The sequence below is a fragment of the Gopherus evgoodei genome, chromosome 2 (assembly GCF_007399415.2).
Source record: "Gopherus evgoodei ecotype Sinaloan lineage chromosome 2, rGopEvg1_v1.p, whole genome shotgun sequence".
Classification (NCBI taxonomy): domain Eukaryota; kingdom Metazoa; phylum Chordata; order Testudines; family Testudinidae; genus Gopherus; species Gopherus evgoodei.
Genome location: NC_044323.1, coordinates 8,522,674 through 8,546,907, shown reverse-complemented (window position 1 = coordinate 8,546,907; position 24,234 = coordinate 8,522,674). Strand labels below are relative to the sequence as shown.

The following is a 24,234-nucleotide window of genomic DNA, read 5'->3' as shown; positions in this document are numbered from 1 at the left end:
ACAAAACAGTTACATTCTGATCAAGAACTGAAGAACATCATTTGATGTAATGATTTGTAGATTCCAAGGCCATAAGAGGCCATTGTGATACTGACCACTTGTACAACACAGGCTGTATAACGTCCCCAAAATAATTCCTAGGGCAGATCTTTTAGAAAAACAGCCCATCTTGATTTAAAAATGATCAGTGATGGAGAATCCACCAGGACCCTTGGTAATCTGTTCCAATGCTTAATTACTCTCGCCATTAAAAATGGATAACTTATTTCAGATTGAGTTTGTCTAGCTTCAACTTCCAGCCATTGGACTGTGTTATTCTTTTCTGTGATAGTCTGAAGAGCCTATTATTAAATATTTGTTCCCTGTGTAGGTTCTTACAGACTATAATCAAATCACCCTTTACATATCTCTTTGTTAAGCTAAATAGATAGACTCAGAAGAACTCAATCATTATAAAGCATTTTTTTCCCTAATCATATAATCATTCTCGTGGCTCTTCTCTGAACCTTCTCCCACTGACCAACATCCTTCTTGAATTAGGGGCATAATGATAAGACATGGACTGAAATTTTTCTGTCCATATCTTAGCTACTGTTCAGTTTTTTGTCTCTGTTTGGCTGAGGGCTTCAGTTGTTGATGTATTGAAACTGAAGCTCAAATAGAATTGATCTGTTTTCACAGGCAATCACTTTTGAGGATATTACATAGAAGGCTTTTTGTTCTGTTTATTAATGTGAACGTGTGCATGCTTTAAATGTGTTGCAGTGAGCAGGATTGCTGCTTGAACTGAATCGACATTTAGATCACTGATCGGTTCTCTTGGCTAAGCAGAAGGAAAGCCTGTTGGTCCAGTTGATTTCTCTTTGAGTAGGGCTGCTCTGTCAATAACGGAATACACAGTGGATAATCAGGCTCTGATGTTCCATCGTTCCTTGACAACACAACACCTAGACCAGGAGTCGGCAACCTGTCAGAAGTGGTGTGCCGAATCTTCATTTATTCACTCTAATTTAAGATTTCGCGTGTTGGTAATAAATTTTAATGTTTTTAGAAGGTCTCTTTCTATAAGTCTATAATATATAACTAAACTATTGTTGTATGTAAAGCAAATAAAGTTTTTAAAATGTTTAAGAAGCTTCATTTAAAATTAAATTAAAATGCAGAGCCCCCCGAACCGGTGGCCAGGACCCTGGCAGTGTGAGTGTCACTGAAAATCAGCTTGTATGCCGCCTTTGGCACGCATGCCATAGGTTGCCTACCCCTGACCTAGAGTGTACCTTTTCCCTCATGCATTTGATATCTGCCGTTTGCACTACAGATTTACAGCCGCACGTAGCCATCTAGAAGTGCTCTACTCTGCACATATCTGGAGGGTGTAAACACCAAGACAGGAGAGGAATAGTTCAGGATGCTACCAGGATGAATAATTGGAAGGGTTGGGGTGACATTAAAATTAGGAACAATTACATGAAAAGTGAAGGGGAACCTTCCAGACAGCAATATCTCTGAGATTGTGGAATACTCTACTGGCCACTTTCAACCACTGGTTCCTGACTGCTCTCTGGCTTTTCTCATGGCAGCCAGCATTCTGGGAACAGTGTTTTGGGGATGGTTTTCCTGTGCCTCTGCCTGTGACTATTTGTTCTAGCAAGGGACCTGATACCGCCTCATTTGAATACAGAGGATTGGATTATTTTTTAAATTCCCTCTGAGCACTTTGCACAACGTAAGTGTAACTCCAAAGTTATCTTTTCATAAAACCCAGTTCTTAAAGTTGAGGAACAGAGAAAAGTCAAAGCAAATCCAAAGCAGGTAATGTACTGTAATTCTTATCTGATCTACAGTCTAGGTGGAAGTCTTCCTAGAACAGGTCAGATTTTACAGTTACTACTGATTTAAACCGAAGTGCATTCAGTGGGGTAGATCCTCAGGTGGTATAAATCGATGTAGCTCCTTGGACTTCTCTTACTTGGATTTATCCCAGCTGAAGATATGGCCCCTAGAGTTCATGTGTGACAAGTCATTTCTGTTAGCATATCAGTCTGACCTTAAAGTCAGCAAAGAGTATTCTCCCAACAGCTAATGCCCTCTTGTTTTTACTGCCTGTGCCCCGTTGATGTTTAAATCTGAACATCCTGTATTACCATTTTAGGCATGAAGGGTGTGATTTTCCTCTCCGTTAGGGCCTGATCCAATGCCCATTGACATCTCACTAGGAATGGAGTGACCTTTTACCCCAGTGCAAATCTGGAGCAACCACGCCACTGAAGTCAGTGACGTCACACATGTGAGGGTCTGTTTCTCCTTGTCCTTACCCCACTTTTAAAGTCATCCTTTGTGGCAAAATACAGGCGTAGGTGCTGGAACTAGGAGTGTTGGGGATGCTGACACACCCCGCGGCTTGAAGTCTTAATAACAATCCGAATACATGGTTTCCACCTTCAGCACCCCACTGCAAAAATTGTTCCTGCAACCCTGCATATAGGCAAGCACAGTTGCCACACCACTGACTAAACTTATGACTCTGAGTTTCTTAATTCCCCCTGACCTTTATTCTGATATTTAATGAAGCTCAGCATCGTTTGAGAGAGCTTTACAATTCCCTCTTACTTTAACATGCAGCACTTCAAAGGAATTCTTTGAACCTGAGTGTGTTTGGTAGCTGTACGCAACATGTACTAGACATGGGCAGTCACTCATCTGCTGTGACTGGCTGCAAAACTGCGTGTCCCTTTGGATGCCAGTTGTTAGAGCCGATTGGAGAAATGAGGGGGGTAAGGCATTCATACATTTTTGGCAGAATTTTCACCTTTTTCTGTTTTCTTGTTTGTTTTTTGTTTGGTCATTTTCCGATTAGCTCTCATAAATTATGCTATCTCGCTTTATGAAATCTTCTAGCAAGCTGTCCTTGCTTGGACATTTACATAATGACAAAATTTAAACCTTCAAGAAACATTTTTAAAGTTACTAGGGGCCAGATTCCCAAGCCCTTATTCATGTGCTATAATACCTTAAATATGTATGTGGGTGAAGCTACATGGAGAGACAAGACGATCGGAATCAGCACCATATGTTTTTAATAATTCCAATGTATATCTCATGATCAGGGGTTTTGTTGTCCCATCTCCCAAAGGATGGTGTGGAAGCCCTTTGTTCAAGACAGTTGAAACGAGAATGGATAATGTGCTGGAGAATATAATGTGGGAAACAATCATGCACGGTTACAGGGATGGAGCTAATAGTACCCTTCCAGCGTTTTGCTGCTCTGAGTCTGTGATAATAATACTATCCATCTGAGTTATTCTAATACAGTTGCCTTATCAGGGTGAGCTACTCAGCCTTTAGAACCTTAGTTTCTTCACTCAGAAGCCAGATTATTGCTTTGCAAATCAATGTGAAAACCATATTACCACTTCATTTCAGTGATACCGTTTGCTCCACCGTGGGTAAGTAAGTGTGTGACAATTTTTCCATTATAATTCTTTTTTTTAGAGCATATATTATGAATCTCAGTTGAAACTATTCAGACATGATGTTACTTTACAAAATACATTTTTTAAAAAAATGTTTGACATGATATTACTTTAGGGTGCATTAAAAAAAATTTTAGAAAGTGTGAAAACTTCTATTTAAAACAGATGATTTTATAAATGTTTGTTTAAAAAAATCCTAACAAATCTAGATTGTTCATGTAACTCTTAAACTTTTTCCTTACGACAGAAATGACATTGCTTAATTGTTTTTTGGTATGTATTTAAATTAATCACTTTGGAAATATGAAGGTTTAAAAGTTTCCCATTGCACAGTACTATTTCTGACACAGATATTTAAGATTTATCTATCCATTGTTAATAATACCTGGCTCTTATATGAGGCTTTTGATCAATAGGTCTGTAATGACTTTAAAAAGGAGGTCAATAGCATTATCCCCATTTTACAGATGGGGAAACTAAAGGCAGGGGAGGTGACATGACTTACCCAAGGTCAACCAACTGGCCAATGACAGAGCTGGGACTAGAACTGAGGTCTCCTGAGGTCCAATCCAGTGCTCTAATCTTTATGAAATGACAATCACAGTAGCATTTTGGTACCACTTTGGGATCTTTGGATGAAAGGTGCTCAGTCCCTGGAAATTAATTAGTCATTATAATTTACTGACTGTTATTTATAGTCTCCGGTAAATGTTGAATGGGACTGATGGATAGTGAGAAAAGTCCACCCGTTTTATTTACATACTGTCAAGTGATTGAAAAATAAAACATGAAATGGATTTTTATTTTTCAATTCTCTGATACAGGACCCAGTTCTGCCACGCATCCTCTCCCAGAGGAGTACGTGACTCTGCAAGCTGTCTTATTGATATGAAGAGGAAGAAGGTACTACTCAGTATGAGTAAAGGTGCCAGAGTAGCGCTCCGGTTCATGGAGTCTGAGCTAGATTATGTCATTAGGTACAACCCTGAACGAGGGGAGGTGCTTAAGTTGCCCCAGTCCAGAGGTGAAATCTTGGCCCCGTTGACTTCAGTGGGGTCCTGATTTCAGCACGGGAGCTGCAGCGGAGGCATTGTGCCTTGGCGACACCTCTCTGGGCCACATTCCATTGCTTCCCCTTTGCCCCAGAGTGGGGTAGTAACTTGCTGGTGCCTATACCAGCAGTAAATCACAAGCCATATTTAGGCTAGCTGAGTTGTGTTAGCCAGCACAGTGGGGTGGGGGAGAGAGCTCTGCCTTTTCCCCACCCTGCTCCTCAGATTAGCCAATAAGAAGCAGAATAAATCCCTTGTTTTATAGGAGGGTTGGTGCCATCTCTCTTGACCATCATGTTACACCTCTATACTGAGGCAGTTTTATTATTGGTTGCATTAGTTTTTAAGTGTTGGGAGTTTAGTGTTGATAGAGCTGGACATCGGTCATGGACCCTCAATGGCTTTCTGATCAGATGACCACTTCCAGTCCCTGAAATGTGTCCAGCCACTGCGGTGGATTTGCCAGCTGGAATTGGTGTGTGTTATTTTGTGACTGGGTGGGCATGTGTTACTTCTGTCAGTGTGGGAGCACATTCCTGCATGTCCTCCACAAATGGCTTATTTGTCCTGTGTTTTTGTTTATGTGTCGTCTTGTAGAACTGACTCTTCAGCATGGTTACAACACCTGAATTTGGTGTGGATGGTCCATCCTATTCCTTTGCCAGGTTGTCGTCTACTTTGTGTTAGAAATCTAACGTTCTCTCCCACCGGTAGCTGGTGGTAACTGGGCCATTGCTTCTATAGTATTTCTTCTGTTCTACTTTTCTGGCATACAATTCATATGCAAATACTTCAGGATTAGCTCCAAAGCTTGTTAAATGTTGGGCAAGTATATATTAGTCCACAGTGAAGCTCATAAAAATTGGTTCAGGTATCTGCTCTTTTAACCCAAATGCAGAATGGTTATTATTTGTATTACTGTAGCACACAGGCACCATGGTCATGGGGTAAGTGCTATACAAACACAAAACAAAAAGACAGTCCCTGGCTCAAAAAGCTTTGAATCTAATTACCCGTCTTTATAAAGTGCTTTGAGATCTGAAGATGGAACAGCACGATGTGAGTAGAAAGCATGATTGATAGCCAAATATTTTTTTCTGGTGGGGTACCCATGGCACAGTGAAGTTCAGTGACTTGGCTGGAAGGTAGCATTTCCTACTGGTTTTAGACACAGGTTACAGAACCAGGTAACCTAAATTCTAGTCTTGAGTTTGATATTTAATTTGCAATGACTTCTCCTCACTTTTTCACCAGCGTTCGGAGTGAAGGTAAGCTGTGTTATGAATGTAGGGATATGATGGCCTAGGAACATGTAGGTCTTGTTCAATGTGCACAAAATGAGGCAGGGCTTCACGGAAGCCGTTGTTGGCTTTTTTAAATAATCTGGAGACTTAACTGCATTTATTTAACATTTTAGAACTTTTCCTACACAAAATAAAAAAAAATGATTAACGAAACCTGTTAAATTCCAAAACCAAAAAACCTTAATGTAATAAAAAAGAGAAGGGTGGGAGGTGACAATAATGGACATACCTTATTTACTGTCAAATAGGTTTTTTTTTTAGTATGGTTGGGTTTTGAAATTTCAAAATTAAGCCATAACGCAACCCTCATTTTCATATTTTCCAGGTCATACACACATTGAACACCTTCTAGTGCAAACCCATGCATACAGGGTTAATCTCCTCAGTGTAAATCAGTAGTCATACACGTTCTCATAAAATACACCCAGCATCTAACATACTGAACGGAAACAATGTTACTGTCAGTTGATCATTATATTTAACTAATAATGCTTCCCATTTAATATTATGCCTTGGAAAAAATATTTACTGAAATCACAATGATAAAGATACATAAACCTTCCTCGGCAATCTATATGTCAGAGCTGAAGTTACTGTGTTGTGATGGAAAAAATGCTTTTCTATAAACTAGATAAGAATGATGTTTGTTTTTATTTGGGCAGTGTAAGACTTGCAATGTCCTTAACAGCTAGTTTGCTTTCTTTAAACATTTGGGTTTTGCAAATGATGTGATAAATAACAACGGTTGTCACTTAGTTAGCAGCCTTTACTGTTTTTATTTTTAGACAAAGTTTTAAATTTAGGAACATATACAAAATGAGGCATTCAAGTCTATAGTTAAATGCCTAGTTTATTTTTTATTGCCCTTTACTAAACCAAAATTAAGAGAATACTTACAGAATATATTGTGTTAAATGTTTACAGCTTCTGCGGTATGAACCAGATGAAGATCTAGCAGCTGTAGTTGCTGTGTTTTTCCTCTTGCACACTAGTACACTCACCTCTCTCTGTCTTGGTTTAGAGAAGAAGTTTATAAAGAAGCTAGAAGTAGCACATTATGTAAAGACCTGGGTTAAAGTAAATAGAAATTACTCATTTCCTGTGTGGGGATAATCAGACCCTTGGAATCTTACCAGGAGTTTTGTAGTTAGCTTAAGATGGAGAGGAGAAGAGAGAGTATCAGAAATATCACAGATGCTTAAGCTCCTAATGACTAATTAATGTGCCACAGTTGTCAAAGAAGCCTGGGCTTCCATAGTTTGAATTCATTTACTTGAGTTGCATTAAGTTTGGCATTTGGGGAGTATTTTATGCTAGTGAATGAGCTAGTTAGTGGAGATGAGTTTATACCCTGGGCGAGCAGCTGGAGGAAAAGTCATTGGTGAGAACAGCACTGAATAATTGCATAAGAGAGAGCAGGATGGAAGGTCGTCATTGACTATGCTGAAGATGCTACTCTGCACCACTGGCGCTGGATAGCTCTGCCTCACCTATAACTGCTTGTCCTCTCTTTCTCCTGGTCTTGCTCCCCACACTCTTCCCCAGTTTCATCCCCGTCCACTCTCCTTGTGCTCTTCTACCCTGTTGCCATCTTCTGTATAGAAGGCCAAATATCATAGGTGCCGACTACATGGCTGCTCTGGGGCTGAAGCACTGACCTTTGGTAGGTCTTGGCACCCGAACTGTGGCCCTGACCTCCGCTCCACTCTGAGGCCCTATCCCGTCTTGGCCTCTTCCTCCCCTGAGACCCCGCATCGAGGTCCCGTCCCAACTCAGCCTCTTCCCCCCAAGGCCTTACCCACACTGTGCCTCGAGGCTCCACCCCTGCTTGGCCTCCTTCCCATGAGGCCTCACCTGCAGCTCATGGGGTGGGGGAGAAGGGGCCTAGAAGACCACCCACCAGCAAAAACCAAAAATCAGTGCGTGTGCCAAACACATACCATTTCCTTCCACCAATGCCGTCATTGTGGAAATGGTAGAGCTCCAAAAGGGGGCAGATTTAGCAAAATAAAAGCACTGTCATTGTTTCGATAACAGTAGCACCTCGCAGCCCCCAATCAGATCAGGGCGCTATTGTGCTAGGCACTGTATATGCACATAAGAAGAAACAGCCTCTGCCCCAGAAACATTATGTTCCAAAGAGACAGGGCAGATACACAGGCAGAAAAAGGAATGATTACTATCCCCATTTTATGTGTGAGGAACTGAGGCTCAGAACGTGTACACAACTTGCCTCGGGTCATACAGAGAGTCTGTGGCAGTGCTAAAATGAACTTGGATCTTTTAAGGCCCAGTTCCATGCATTGCCCATAAGACTGTCCTTTCTCTCATTCTATTCCTTCCCCCATGTTTGTTACATGCTACCTTTGTTTTCAAGTTGTAGCCAATTATTTTAGTTATTATCGTGTGATGTTATGATTAATCAATATGTTATGTCATTCATATTCATTGTATGTTAATTTGTAGGATTATGAAAGTATAAGACTGACCAGTATTTAGAGGGACCAAGTATTAGACATAATTAAGACAAGCTGAAACACAAGTTCCAGGTTGAAACCTGCAAGACGTGTCTTGGAGACAAGAAATTATGACATAAGTGACTGGAAAATAACCCGATGCCCTAAGATTATGGAGAAAGAGGTGCCATCTGGTAAGATTACAAAAAATTACCCAGAAGATTAATATTAGATCATAAAAATATCATAAAGGCGCATCTGTCTCCATGTGTCTTCACTACAGGATACAAGTTGTGCATCAGTGCTAATGAGAATAAAGGGAATGTACACAGCTTATAGAAAATTGGGGTCCCTTAAATTTCCAGGGAACACAGACCAATAAGAGAAAAGAGGGTTGACACTTTTATGGACATGCACAGAATGTAGGTTTAGACAGAATCACATTATAAAAAGGGGAAGCTCAGATTAGGAAAATTGAACTCCTTATAGGAGACTTCAGCAGGAACCATCCCTCTACTGATGATCATGCCATTAGAGACCCATCAGACCCTAACACTATGGTTAAGGATGTGAGTATAACTACATTTGTACCTTGTGGATAGGTCTGTATAGAATTTCTGTATACTTGGGTAATCATAATTTTAACTGTAACTTTAATAAAACTTGTAAAAGAGACTACACCTTGTACTTGTGAATGTCTGTGTTTAAGTGAGGGTTGCTCTGCATTTGAGGAATGAGCTCAGAAATCATCCATACCTCTTCTCTTCGGAATGGTTCATTCTGTAACACAATGGCTCATCTGACTATGCATGGAACCAAATCAAGCACATGGTCTGAACTGTACATCACCACTGGGAGTTTCCAGCTGATCAATATCTATTACTTACCCACATATGGATAAATAGTATGAGAATATAGCAAGGTGGTGGCTTACCCATAAAACTTCAAGTCAGTCCATTTTATAATACATGGCTATTTTGTTCAGAGGCAAAAAGGGAAATCTTTTGAGCTATCTCGCTATTTCTAAGGCATCTATTGCTTTGCTATCTTAGCACGGATGCTTTCAGATGCAGTCCATTTCATCCACTGATGTGCTCAGCTAAATCTTGTTTCTATTCCATGCACAACAAGGAAACCATGTACACTTTTTTTTAATAACAGAAAAATCTAATTCCAGATTTTACAGGTGATCCTAATATATGAATGTTAAAATACCTTGGCACCGTTTTCTCCAACAACTTTGCTTTGCAATATAAACTGATCCTATGTTTGGGTTTTCTGCTTTAAACTGAACAGAGTCACAAATGTCAAGACACATTTGTCTATCCTAGGTACATATATGCCCCTCATTACTGTAGTAACTAAGCAGCTCGCAATCTGTAATGTATTTATTCTCTCAGCACCCCGGTGAGGTAGGGCAGTGCTATTATCCTCATATTACCAATAGGGAACTGACACACACAGAGACAAAGTGACTTAGCTAAGGTCACTCAGGACACCTGGGGCAGAATAGGGTCTTGAAGCTATAGCTCTTGAGTCCCAGGCTAGCACCTTAAGCAGTGGGGCATCCTTCTTCTCTAAGCGCTGCATTACTCTTCATGTTAAGAATGTATAAGGCCTACATTAAAAAAAACCCAACAACAACCCTCTTTAGTGACATCTCAATTTGGACATGCAATGCTTTTTAAAGTGGTTTCATTTTTGGAAAGGGCTCAGCAACCACTCTGAAAAAACAAGCCCCTTTAGCATGCTACAAGTTGGGCATCATAAATCATTAGACCAGGGTTTGTCCAACAGGGGTCGCTGCTTGTGTAGGGAAAGCCCCTGGCAGGCCGGGCCGGTGGGTTTACCTGCCCCGTCCGCAGGTCCAGCCGATCGCAGCTCCCACTGGCCGCGGATCGCTGCTCTGGGCCAGTGGGAGCTGCGATCAGCTGGATCTGTAGATGAGGCAGGTAAACACAATGGCCCGGCCTGCCAGGGGCTTTCCCCACACAAGCGGTGACCCCTATTTGAGAAACCCTGCATTAGACAGTTCTGAGGATTTAGACTAGAGCCTAAGAATTTGCAATCCATGAGCAGGATACTATTTGCATTGGAACTGAGACGGATGAAGCAGCAAGGGTCATATAGGACGAAACTTGTGTTGGTATTAATGTTCCCTGCAACTGTGCAGTTCTTCTGTACTTATTGATATGCATCTCTCCTCCGAGCAGATGCATTTGAGGTTTTGTTTCAACTTCTGTCGGTGGCTGAAAGACGGAATAGCTGCTGCTGAGCAAGAAGAGCGACCTGCTTCCCAGCTTCACCTCCTGTATCTCCTCCCTTGATGTCCCCTATTTGTAACCGGGATATCGCCCTGACTTCAAACACTTTTTCTCCAAGATCAAGACGTTTGAGGCAAATGATAGAATTAACAGATGACAAAACATGGAATTGTGTGAACTGATCTAAATTCTGTTAGTATTAGCACTGTCTTCTGGTGCTGCATGGTTCTGCCCCTCTCATCTGTGTGTATCAGTGTACAGACATTACTCTTCTCACACAATATCTTCTCTGCTGGTTCTCTGTTGCTGGTTCATTCTTTTCACATATCAGTATTCAGTGCTGGACTTGAGGGAGAAATATCTGGCTTTCTCTCCTCACAGCAGGAAAGAAAACATATAATCATAAAAATATTTCCTTTCTGAAATGTCACCTGCCTTTGTGCGATTTTCAGATTTGCCAGTAGTCAATGAGCATGGCAAATCATTTTCAGTGTTGCTGCTGAAAGCTCCTTAGAAGAGCCCTCCCCAACACACCCCAGCAAAGTATTGATATCTCATCCTTTCATTTCATGCACCAAGCTTTCTGCACCACTTTCGACAGTGTCCCCAAATAACCTTCCACTGTTTCTTGTTTGCATGCATTTTTTCTGTAGCATTTTTAATTTGTGTTCTCTTCATTCAATGTGATTTAGCACTTTTTTGCCAGCACCATGGCTTTGGCCAACCTTGAGATAAACAGCTACATGCTTGACTGCCATCTATTTTCATCCCACGATTTACAAAAGGCTCGTTAAGTTTCCAGAACCCTTTCTTCATCTTTTAAGTCATTAATGTGGGTGAGGGAGAAATGATTTACAGGAACTTCACTAATTATTGTAGCTCATCCATGCTAAGATACTATGGCTTCAGCTAGAGCTGTTCTTTTGTTCTTGCTGTACATCTCCGCAAGCGTTCTATCAATGTCCTTTGATTTTTTTGTATGCGGTCTTTCTAATTGATCTGCCCATATAACTTATTATTTGTTATTACAGTAGCACCTAGAGGCTCCAATTGATATGTGTTAGGCACTGTATACCCATAGTAAGAGACAGCCGGAGAGCCTACAATCTAATTCATTGGTCCCCAAACTTTTTTCCTCATACCCCCACTTACCCCATCCATGCACCCTTCTTCCCCCTGGGGCCAGGAGCAGTGTTGCAGCTCCGGGAGAGGAGACGTGGACAGGGATAAGGAAGCTGAGGTTGGGGCCAAAGCTGGGGTGGGGACCGATCTGGGAGCCAGGGGCTGAGACCGGCAGCCGGGGTCCCGGGCCAGGAGCAGAACTGAGTGGCACTCCCTCCCTGCCCCCTATGGGGGCTGGCCTGGGCCCCAGTCCTGGCCCCCCAAGCCTTCCTCCGCCCCCAGGTATGTATGCCCCACAGTTTGGGGACCTCTGATCTAAATGGATAAGACTGACAGTGGGAGGTTGAAAATGAAGTAGTATCATTCCCATTTTACAGAGGGGGAAGTGAGACACAGAGAGATGAAATGGCTTGCCCAAGGGGAGTCAGGAAGTTGGCAGCTGAGCTGAGAATTAAGCGCATCTCTCCTGAGACCCAATCCAGAGTCTTTACCACAACACAGCCTTCCTCTCGCGAGTAGACCTTTATCAAATACATATTTTTAAAATCCAGAGTAGGAGTTGCACATCTTAGGCTAACTAAATACAAGCAAAGATTTGATTTTTTTTATTTAAATTTATAAAAGCAATTAGCCAAACACTTAGGGCTTTCCCACCTCCCACCACCCAAGCAGATGTCTATCAACATGACATTGTCATCATCATCACCATGAAGAGACATGAAGCTTAGCTGCTGAACAGTCCAAACGCAGAACTTTGTGTGCTTTGAAAACCAGCATGTCACTTGCAAACCTTTGTCATTTGCTAATGTTTGCAATGTGCTTGCCTGTTTTTTTGTTTTTTTGTTATGACAGTGAGGAAGAATTATGTTGGCTTTTGCAGGCAAAAAGCATCTCCCTTGAGGTGAAGACTCTTTCCTTTCAGCGGGATCTATTAAATAATTGGTGCCCATGCTTAACTCCCCCACGAAACGGATGGTAATTAGACTAGTGTGTAGTCAGCAGAATAGATAATCATTTTCATTAGATGCTGTAATCTTGAAGGATTTCCTTTCCAAATGGGTTTCCATATATATAACTTAGTAATTATGATTGTATGAAGGGTCTTCTGTGAACTTCTCGTGACTTCTTAGCCAAGTCTTATGTCCATGGAAGGTAATTTTCTCCAGTACCAGCAATAATGGTTCAGTTCTCCTCCCATAAAGCTAATGGGATTTTTCCTCATTGATGTCAATGGGTGTAGGTTCTGGTCTTCAATTCTTGGGGTGAAATACTAATCCTGAAATCAGTCCGTGCTGATATCAATGCTTGAACTCCCATTGACTTCAGTAGCATCAGGATTTCATCTTGGATTTCACTTCAGCCTTCAATATCACCATAATCTGAGCATTCTTAATATATCCATTCATCAGATGATTACTTTCACTGGTATTAAACATTTACCTTCAGTAAACTGGTGTCTGTCATGGGTTTGCATTAGGAAGAGGGACCTCTAGCGATGCGCTTATACTCTAGAACACTACCAAGACATTTCCATCTAGATTTATCTGTTCCTGGTCCTTCTGGCATGAATCTTTTCCTCCACTCTGGGTATTTTTTGTATGTTTGAATTTAGTACTTGGAAAAGGTGCCAGATTCATTGCCCTGGGGAAATCATGTCCCTCTCTTTATCCATAGGAACAGCAGAAGCAACAGCAGCACAAGCTTCCCATGCACTGCCTTCCTCGTGTACTTCAGCCTTACCAAGGGGGACCAATGTCAGACCTTGGAGGGGCAGTTCAGTTTCTAGCCTGTTTCAGGTCTTGGCTTCTTGGCTGAGATGGAGTGCCATTCTGGAGGCTTCTCCCTTGCCACTACGAATGAATTGAGATGAATCACTCTTGCTCACAGTCCTTGAAAGAGGCGCAGGTGGCAGCTTCTTCTTGGGCCCACAGAGACAGTCTGTGGGCAAACTGATGAGTGTAGCTATACTGCCTGATTGGTTGGTAGAGGCAGCAGATTGGGTCCTAAGCCCAGTAGCAGCAGCCTTTCAGCAGCTGCTCAAAGCATTTGCCTGTGGCTCTGGTAGGTCCTGTCGTGGCCCCTGTCTTGCCTCAGTGCATGTAACACAGTTCTAACCCTCAACTCTGATTCCTGACCTCTGACCTTTACTCTGACCTTTAGTTCTGGCATATGGCTTCTGACTCCAGCTCTAAAACTGGCCTGCAGCTCCTGGCTCCTGACTTGGGCTGTGGTCCTTGACTCTGGCAACTGGCTGCTGTCTCCTGCTCTGACCATGAGATCTGACTGCCCACTTCCTGGTCACATGACATTTCCCATCTGAGTTGGATACAAGCTACATAGAGCTTGGCTACATAGAGAGGAAAATTGAGCCATCCATCCTCTTAGGTCTGTTTTTTATGTCTTAACTGCCTGTGTTTCAATTTATAGCCTTTCCCTGAAGTTTTTGACAACCCAGATTTCTCTTTATGCTCTTAGTTTGAAGCTCTGGGAGTGCTGGGGTGTTGGCATCTTCCAGAGAAGGTTTATTAGCTTGTTCATTCCCAATTACCATTTATAATGCATCCCTTTTCAAGTTGCTGTTGAGAGAATGACTGGATTATAGTGACCTAGGTTGACCAAGGTTTTTTGGGGGAGAAGGGGAGATATCCATACATGCCTGCATAGGTACCAGTGTGCACACATACATAAGGAGACACACCATCCAGGTTTGGAATGCCTAGAGTTTAAAACAATTTGATTGTTTTTTCTTGACCACTTTTGTGAAGTCTTCGTTGATGGTGATTGTTGGTTTATTTTGCTTCCTCTAGCTCCCTTTTATTCCAGTTCTTTGTACAAGTGGGGAATTGTTGGAAGGTGCTGCAGTGCTGTGGCGGTGATCACAGTATAAGAGCAAATGATTGCTGACTGGATAGATAGATGTTGCATTCGTAGATGGGCTGCTTGATGGTTATCGGTTTTTAGCAATTGACAGTGTGATCTGGTTGGGTACTTGGAGTGATTAGCTTTGGTTTTACAGCCAATTTAATATAAATCTGCAGTGTTATTGTAGCTGAGTTGATCCCTGGATATGAGAGAGACAAGGTGGGTGAGGTAATAGCTTTTATTGGACCAGATTCTGCAAACTTCTGCAAGCAAACTTCCAAGCTACGCAGAGCTCTTCTTCGGGTACTCCATAACCCTTGGACCAGGCCCCAAATGTGGGCCATTGCCTCAAAGGTACGATGGAGCCTAAGTAGTAAAACATTTTTTTTAACAGCCTCGTCCTCTCTGCTGTGTGTTGGATGTTAAAGAGTCCATCTTCCTTTCCGTAAGAGTTGAGTGCCGATGTATGTGGCTAATATTCTGAGTCTGCCTCTCTACAGCAAAATGTGTGCTGATTCATTGACACCCTCTGCCTACTAGCTGACTGCATTGCCGTGAGGTGAATAATTGGTGAAGTCTAGGGATGAAAAGTGCCATATGAATGTGAAATACTCTTATGTCAGAAAGTTACAGGCTAGAATACCATGGATGACTCCTTTTTCTTAGCGCATGCGCAACGTGCCTCAGGTGGCACGTAACTAGGATTCATCATGGAATTTTGTCTGCTGATTGGATCATTAGCTTCCCCGGCTCTGGCTGGGTATTGACAGGGAGTGCAATGTGAACTCTGATCCATGCACCCCATGGACAATATAAATATAGGATACAATAGTGTAAATACTCAGATTTCCCTCTTCCTTAATCTCCCAGGATTTGTGCATGCTGCTCTTTTGCTCTGGCAAAACAATCTGTTTCAACACTTCCTCTCTAACTCTGTGTAATGCTGCTCATTGGGTATATTACTTCCACGTGCCATGGTTTTGGGCTTAGGTCTAGTGTGCCCTGAGAGGGGATTCTTAGGCATATGTCTTACAAACACCAACACGGAATAAGGCCGTTAGTGGATACAGTAGAAGAATTCTCCCAAGGTGGGAAATATACAGCTGAAAAGTGTATTTGAAGGGAAGGCTGGCTGAATGTCTGAGAGCCTGTATACTGAACTTGTGGATCCCTAGACAGTGATTTCCTTAGGGACAATAATTACATGGAAGATTTTAGACTTTATTCCTGTCTCTTTTTAGTGGCTCTGAGGACGTGTTCAGAAGGCAACTAAATGGATAACTTAGGCATTTCTCAGAAGGAAATGTATCATCCTTCTCTTTTCTATAGCTCAGAGATATATTTTAGTCATAAACAAGCTATCTTCTTTAATGTTCCGAGCATTTCCCATGTATGGCCCAAATCTGCAAATTTAGGAGCTTTGGGGCCTCTCGGAAAGGTACCAAGTACCATCTCACAGGCTGCATCTACACTCTGAGCTAGGGGTGTACGTCTCCTGCTCAGGTAGACCCATTCAGAGTAGCTCGAGGAGAGCTGGTGCAAGGATAAATAACAATGTTGTATTGATAGCATGGGCAGTGCCATTGGAGGTGTGGCCGAGCTGTCTCGAGTACCAACCCACCTGAGAACAGTGTGTACTGCCTCGGCTGTCACTGCCTGTATGACTCTAGCATCACCATTGGTGCTCCAGGGCTGGAGAACCCACAGGGAAAAAATGATAGCTGCTGAGCACCCACCAACAGCCCCCCATCAGCTCCCTCCCACCCCCCAATGCCTCACACGTGCCAGTGGGCCCTACTGATCAATGCCTCCCCCTTCCTCCCCGTGACTCCCATCCACCACAAAAAGCTGTTTCACGGCGTTCAGAAGGCTCTGGGGGGAAGAGGAGAGGAGTGAAGATGCAGTGTGCTTGGGGGAGGGGGCAGAACTGAGCGGGAAGAGGCAGGGTGGGGGTGGAAAGGGGGCAGGAAGAGGCAGGGCGTGGGTGGAGTGTTGGGGATAGGGGTAGAGTGGGGGCGGGGTCTGAGGCAGAACTGGGGGATCAAGCCCGCCCTGGCACTTTGGAAGGTCGATGCCTGTGAGCATCACTATCCTAACTGTCAGGGTGGTTAAATGCTGGAATAAATTGCCTAGGGAGGTTGTGGACTCTCCATATCTGGAGATATTTAAGAGTAGGTTAGATAAATGTCTGACCGGGATGTTCTAGACAGTATTTGGTCCTGCTATGAGGGCAGGGGACTGGACTCGATGACCTCTCGAGGTCCCTTCCAGTCTTAGAGTCTATGAATCTATGAATCACAGGCAAAAATGAATGTATTTCAGACTGCCTGTTTCCATAGGTCAGTGGTTTTCATTCCAGTTCTCTCTGCTATATCTGCCCTGTGACTGGGCTGTTGCTACCATGCTGCCTGTGAGAACTGGGAGCTTCCTGTGAGCATTGTACATCCCTGTGTCAATCAGTAACAGCCTTTATGCTGATCAGATTAATCTCTGTGCGCTGCTCAGGCTTGAGAACTGACACTGCCAGCCCTAATGTTCAGAAGTTAAAAACACAAGTAACTTTCCAGGAGGTCAGGTTCTAATTCAGTTTCTACTGAAGTCAATGAATGTTATTCAACCATTCAATGCTCAAAAAATTTACTGACAAATTATGTGAAGGAAAAATCCTCAGGTTTGCTGAACAAACCTTTCAGCTTGTAATGCCAGATCTGGTCCAAAGAGAGGGCTGGGGAGTACCCCTCAAAATGCAGCCTCCACATCTTTTGAATCTTTGATCCCTGGCTAACAAGGCAACTAGGGGTGTGTGTGTGTGTCTGTGTGTGTGTGTGTGTGTGTGTGTGTGTGTGTGTGTGTGTGTGTGTGTGTGTGTTGGTTTTTTAATATATATAAACTGAAGTACCATTCTTGAACCACTTCTGTTGAGATAAAAATGTCAGGTCAACCCAGTTTAAGGACCAGATTTCAGAACTCTGTTATGCTGGTTAGCAGTTACTCACTTAAGTAGGATTACTCTTGTTAATAATTGCTCACCAGTATGAGCAAGTAACTCCCAATCTGGCCAGTAATCTTTATCCTTACATCAGAAAGCTGGTCCAGAGAAGGCCAATTAAACCCTGAGATGAATGGATGATAAACTCCAAGGTTACAGACCATGCAGTTCATGTAGTTTACATTTAAACCACTGCGCAGTGTCTAAGAAAATGAAAGTGATTTTTTTTCTTAGCTTCAGTCTTCCGGGCTCTATCATGGATGAATGTATCAGAGCTGAATACAAGATTGAGAATTAAAAGCTTTACCAGGTTAAATCACGGAAACCCTGCATGGGATGCAAAATGTATGATTATGTACGATGAGAAGTGGAAAAGTCTAAAATAAAACTGCATGGAATAAACTGGCAATACACATGATAAAATATCTAGAGTAATTCACAATTGAAACAGCAAGAGAAGATTTACTGCATTTTCTCTTACCTGTAAATCTGGGTTCTCTTCATAAATATTGAGTGTTCTAGCCACTAATGACTGGATTATCATGCCCCTGCCATCCGTGATAGGATAATCTAGCAGTTGATGGCTAGAACAATGAACAGCTACAACGAGGAATAAGTTTTACAAAAAAAAAATGTCATATTGAGGTTTCTTTGCAAGTCCGCTCAAGAGGCTACAGTAAATATAAGCAATACCAATCATTTCACCATGGCCACTAGTCACCAGCTAGACTAATACTGAATGTTATCAATGATAGTGGCAATTGTTGGAGGGTTTACATGGGATGTTGGGCATATAATTTGTAGAGTGGGTTGCGGGGGGGAAATGTCAACACTTATTTTTTCATGGAACAAAATCTCCTTCATTTTTGAATTTTGAATAAAATGTTAGTCAACTCTATAGAATAGATGGAAAAACAGACCAAAAATATCGCTGCAATTTTTTTTTTGAAATAGCAATAAATTTTTCTGACACTTCAAAAATTCAAAGAATTTAATTCTTGGCCGTACAATGCAATCGTTATATAACAAATGTTATTCAAAGAACAGCAAAGGACATCTAGCCAAATTCAACAGCTGGCAGAAGAGGTGCTCGATTCCTTCGACTTCAGAGGGGTTGTGTCTATGTGTGCCTGTGGTAAATTAGACCAATGTGGTATAGTAATACCTAAATCAAATGCCGAACTCAATCATGAGAAGAGCCGAGTGCCCTCAACTCTAAAAGCTCTTCACGGGAACAGATCTTTACTTTGCTATGTGCTTGCATTAATATGACAAAAGTGAGTAGAATCCCAAGGGAAAAAAATGGATAGCATCATTAGTGTTATGTATATGGCTTTGTAGCTGGACAAGTCACTGAAAGAGTAGGAGTGTGTGTGTGTGTGTGTGTGTTTACTTGGAAAATTAGCTTGTTTTGAAGAACTGTTACAAAAATGTTTTCCAATTTTGGAGAAATTCAGGATTGTTTCAACTGTGTATTAGAATAAAAGGATGATTAAGGCTGAATGGTTTGAGTTAGGTCAGTGGTCCCCAACCTTTTTCGCCTGGCAGGCACCAGACGACGAGCCATGGAGGACCATGGCGGTGGACAAGCATCTGCCGAAATTCCGCTGACAAGCGGCAACGTTTCAGTGGTGACGCCTCTGGATGATGCAGCTTGTCGGTGGCATTTCGGCGGATGCTCGTCCGCCAGCCAGTATGCGGGTGCACTTAGAGGCCCTGGAGGGCGCCATGGCACCCACAGGCGCTACATTGGAGACCCCTGAGTTAAATGATAAAATGTTGTATAACAAGGTGATGGGTTGGGGATTCAGTAGTCTACATATTTATTACCAGTTATTCTTTATCTCCTATCATTGTTTATTGTTATTTTATTGTTCTACTCTATTGCTTTTCTGACTAGCTTGCTCCCTCACAGGAAAATGAGCCAAAATTGTTTCTACCAACCTCCCTGATCCCAGCTGATTAAGGATCCAGAAACAATAATTTTGTGACCAATCACAACCAACCCACTCCAGAGGGGGAAGGTAACTAAAATGTGTCACAAAATTCTAGCTTCGTCTTAATAATGGTGGGGAAGGGGGGAACAAGCAAAGTGTTCTCAGAAAACTTTTTCATTCTAATCTCCTGACTTTTTGTTTCGTGGCTGTTTCCTGAACAGGCAATCTTTGCTAAAATACTTAAGTCTTTGGACAGATCTAATTACATCCAAACTATATGCAAGGCAGAATCCTGCCATTGGTTGTACAACTTATGTGTACTATCATATCAAATATCTACCACGCAGTTTACTCCGTTTGCCTGAAACAGCATTATGCAATTTTCCTTTGGGGCCACTAGATGTTCATTCTTATCTAGTGAGACAAAGGGATTATTTTCCCCCATGAGTGACACATCTCAAGCTGGTATAAAAGCAAGTCTTATGCCTCATTCACTCCAGCTGGCCACAGACACTTGGGACAGAGGTGAACACTGAGACTCAATGAAAAAGAACGATTCTAAATATGCACCCACGACTCAGTGTGTGTTTTTGTTTGCCGGGTGGTCATAAAAAGCTGCTGACTGACTTGATGCAATTTACGCTGCCAGCTGGGGATTCTGAGCCAGCCACTCAGCAGATCCCCTGCCGAGCAGGGGGACTGAGGGCAAAGAGTTTGTCACAGGCTTTGCATGCATTAGTGTGTATTTCCTGAAGTGCCTTTAGCACTTGACCTTGCAGTCCCACATGCCTCAAAGGCTCTTCAGTGTTGACATATAAACAGGTCAGCCTTTGGAATGTGTGTTGTCAGCTAAGTATTCACAGAGAACTGGTGATCTCCTCCTCCTTGGAGATGGGTGATGTCCCAGATCCCCAGCCCCAGTGTTACCCTCGCGATGGGAGACTCTTTCCTCAGCTCCTACCATCTGCAGGCTGCAAGAGCCATTAATAATGGAGCAAGTGGAAATGAGGGCTTCGGGACTTGTATATTTCTCATCTTAATAAATTGCATCCTTTGGAGAGGACTAAAGTAGATCGCCTAGTGCTGGCAATCAATAATGTTTTGCTTTGCATTTGGGTTTTTTTTTCTCTATCTCTCAAGCACTGAATAGGACTAGTTGTTCCTCTGTCATGTGAGAACGGTCGCTGCCCTGTGAAAACAGGCATGTTGACAGCAGTTACCCTCGTAAATGTGTTCGGAAGACATTCAAAGAAATTTGGTTTTGGAGAAGATATGGGGGCAGGGAGGAGGGGGAAAGGAGTTATTCCTGGAAAACTAATAATAGGGCCATCTCTGTGCTACAGCCTTCCCAATGACAGAGCTCTGGCTGTAGTTGTGTTAGTGTTAACGTCATAGTGTAGATGCTTCCTGTGTTGAAGGAAGTTATTTTTCCATCAGTGTGGTTAATCCACCTCTCTGAGAGGCGGTAGCTAGGCGGATGGAAGAATCCTTCTGTCAGCCTGGCTGCGTCTGCCCCGGGGGTTAGGTTGACCTAACTACAGCATTGAGGGTGCAAAATTTTTCACAGCCATGTGTGCTGTAGCAATGTCAATCTAATTTTTAAGGGTAGACCGGGCCTCCAGGTGAGATCCTGCTCCCCTGGAGGTCAATGGAGTTTTGCCACTGATTTCAATGGCACCAGGATTTTACCTCAAGAGTATTTGACAAGTGCAGAGCAAGGAACCACTTGTTCATGCCAGATTTTCTTCAGCAGCTATTCAAAACATGGAAGAGATGGAGACTGTTTTGGTTAAAGTATCTCTGCATAGTAACATAAATACATAGGAATTGCCAGACTGGATCAGATGCCGGGGCTCTCTAGTCCACTATCTTGACTCCAATAGCGGCCGGTGCCAGAGGCTTCAGAGGAAAGTGCAAGAAACCCTACAGTAGGCAGATGTGGGATAATTCTCACCTCCCCCACACCCTCATGTAGGTTTAATCCTGGTCCCTACTAACGAGAGATCAGTTTAAATTCTGGTTTTATAGCCCTGTTTTAAGATCTGCCCAATACCTTATTCCAGTGCTTCTGCAGCTGTGGTCCATGGAGCCATTTCTGTCCATTGGAGAAGCATCTGTCCATTTGCAAGCAGCAGTGCTACTGACCAGAAGCTGGGACTGGACAATGTAATCTGGCTTTAAGATTAAGCTTGATAAGTTTATGGAAGGGATGGTATGATGGGAGAGCCTAATTTTGGCAATTGATCTTTGATTATCGCTAGATAAGTATGCCCAGTGGTTGGTGATGGGATGTTGGATGGGATGGGATCTGAGTTACTGCAGAGAATTCTTTTCTGAGTGCTGGCTGGTGAGTCTTGCCCACATGCTCAGGGTTTAGCTGATCGCCATATTTGGGGTCGGGAGGGAATTTTCCTCTAGGGCAGATTGGCAGAGGCCCTGGAGGTTTTTCGCCTTCTCCTGCAGCGTGGGGCATGGGTCACCTGCTGGTGGATTCTCTGCAGCTTGAGGTCTTCAAACCACAATTTGAAGACTTCAATAACTCAGGCATAGGTTAGGGGTTTGTTATAGAAGTGGATGGGTAGTGTTCTGTGGCCTGCTTTGTGCAGGGGGTCGGACTAGATGATCACATTGGTCCCTTCTGACCCTAGAATCTATGAATCTATGAGTCTATGAATAGGGTCTGGATTACTGAAAAATTTCCCTGTTCTGTTCATTCCCTCTGAAACAACTGGCACCAGCCACTATCGGAAGACATAAACTGGGCTACACGGACCATTGGTCTGGCCCTAGTATGGCCATTTTTATGTTATGTTGTGGCCAGGCCACGTGATAGATCCATGCCAAGACTGAGGATTTATGTAGGCTTTTTTTACCAGCTAAACTAAATAATCTCTCTGCATCTTGCATGGCTGCTTCATGTCATTAGGGGAGCACGGGCTATAATGGCAGAGAGGAAGGAGGGTCAGGGCAAAGCTGGGAGGCAAGATCAAACCAGTATCTTAGATGCCTATATACAAATGCAAGAAGGATGGGTAATAAGCAGGAAGAACTGGAAGTGCTAATAAATAAATACAACTATGACATTATTGGCATTACTGAAACTTGATGGGATAATACACACGACTGGAATGTTGGTGTGGATGGGTATAGTTTGCTCAGGAAGGATAGACAGGGGAAAAAGGGAGGAGGTGTTGCCTTATATATTAAAAATGTACACAGTTGGACTGAGGTGGAGATGGACATAGGAGACGGAAGTGTGGAGAGTCTCTGGGTTAGGCTAAAAGGGGTAAAAAACACGGGTGATGTCGTGCTGGGAGTCTGCTACAGGCCACCTAATCAGGTGGAAGAGGTGGATGAGGCTTTTTTCAAACAACTAACAAAATCATCCAAAGCCCAAGATTTGGTGGTGATGGGGGACTTCAACTATCCAGATATGTGTTGGGAAAATAACACTGCGGGGCACAGACTATCTAATAAGTTCCTGGACTGCATTGCAGACAACTTTTTATTTCAGAAAGTTGAAAAAGCTACTAGGGGGGAAGCTGTTCTAGACTTGATTTTAACCAATAGGGAGGAACTTGTTGAGAATTTGAAAGTAGAAGAAAGCTTGGGTGAAAGTGATCATGAAATCATAGAATTTGCAATTCTAAGGAAGGGTAGAAGGGAGTACAGCAGAATAGAGAGAATGGATTTCAGGAAGGCGGATTTTGGTAAGCTCAGAGAGCTGATAGGTAAGGTCCCATGGGAATTAAGACTGAGGGGAAAAAACAACTGAGGAAAGTTGGCAGTTTTTCAAAGGGACACTATTAAGGGCCCAAAAGCAAGTTATTCCGATGGTTAGGAAAGATAGAAAATATGGCAAAAGACCACCTTGGCTTAACCACGAGATCTTGCGTGACCTACAAAATAAAAAGGCGTCATATAAAAAATGGAAAGTAGGTCAGATCACGAAGGATGAATATAGGCAAATAACACAGGAATGCAGAGGCAAGATTAGAAAAGCAAAGGCACAAAATGAACTCAAACTAGCTATGGGAATAAAGGGAAACAAGAAGACTTTTTATCAATACATTAGAAGCAAGAAGAAGACTAAGGACAGGGTAGGCCCACTGCTCAATGAGGAGGGGGAAACAGTAACGGGAGACTTGGAAATGGCAGAGATGCTTAATGACTTCTTTGTTTCAGTCTTCACTGAGAAGTCTGGAGGAATGTCTAACATAGTGAATGCTTACGGGAAGAGGGTAGGTTTAGAAGAGAAAATAAGGAAAGAGCAAGTAAAAAATCACTTAGAAAAGTTAGATGCCTGCAAGTCACCAGGGCCTGATGAAATGCATCCTAGAATACTCAAGGAGTTAATAGAAGAGGTATCTGAGCCTCTAGCTATTATCTTTGGGAAATCATGGGAGATGGGGGAGATTCCAGAAGACTGGAAGGGGGCAAATATAGTGCCCATCTATAAAAAGGGAAATAAAAACAACCCAGGAAACTACAGACCAGTTAGTTTAACTTCTGTGCCAGGGAAGATAATGGAGCAGGTAATTAAAGAAATCATCTGCAAACACTTGGAAGGTGGTAAGGTGATAGGGAATAGCCAGCATGGATTTGTAAAGAACAAATCGTGTCAAACTAATCTGATAGCGTTCTTTGATAGGATAACGAGCCTTGTGGATAAGGGAAAAGCGGTGGATGTGATATACCTAGACTTTAGTAAGGCATTTGATACAGTCTCGCATGATATTCTTATAGATAAACTAGGAAAGTACAATTTAGATGGG

General features: G+C 42.6%; 1 protein-coding gene across 10 annotated transcripts in view; it reads left to right on the top strand.

Annotated features, from left to right (window-relative positions):
* Nucleotides 1-24,234, top strand: part of ADCYAP1R1 (ADCYAP receptor type I) — a 204,523-nt gene that overhangs the window by 2,052 nt on the left and 178,237 nt on the right. The window lies entirely within an intron of this gene.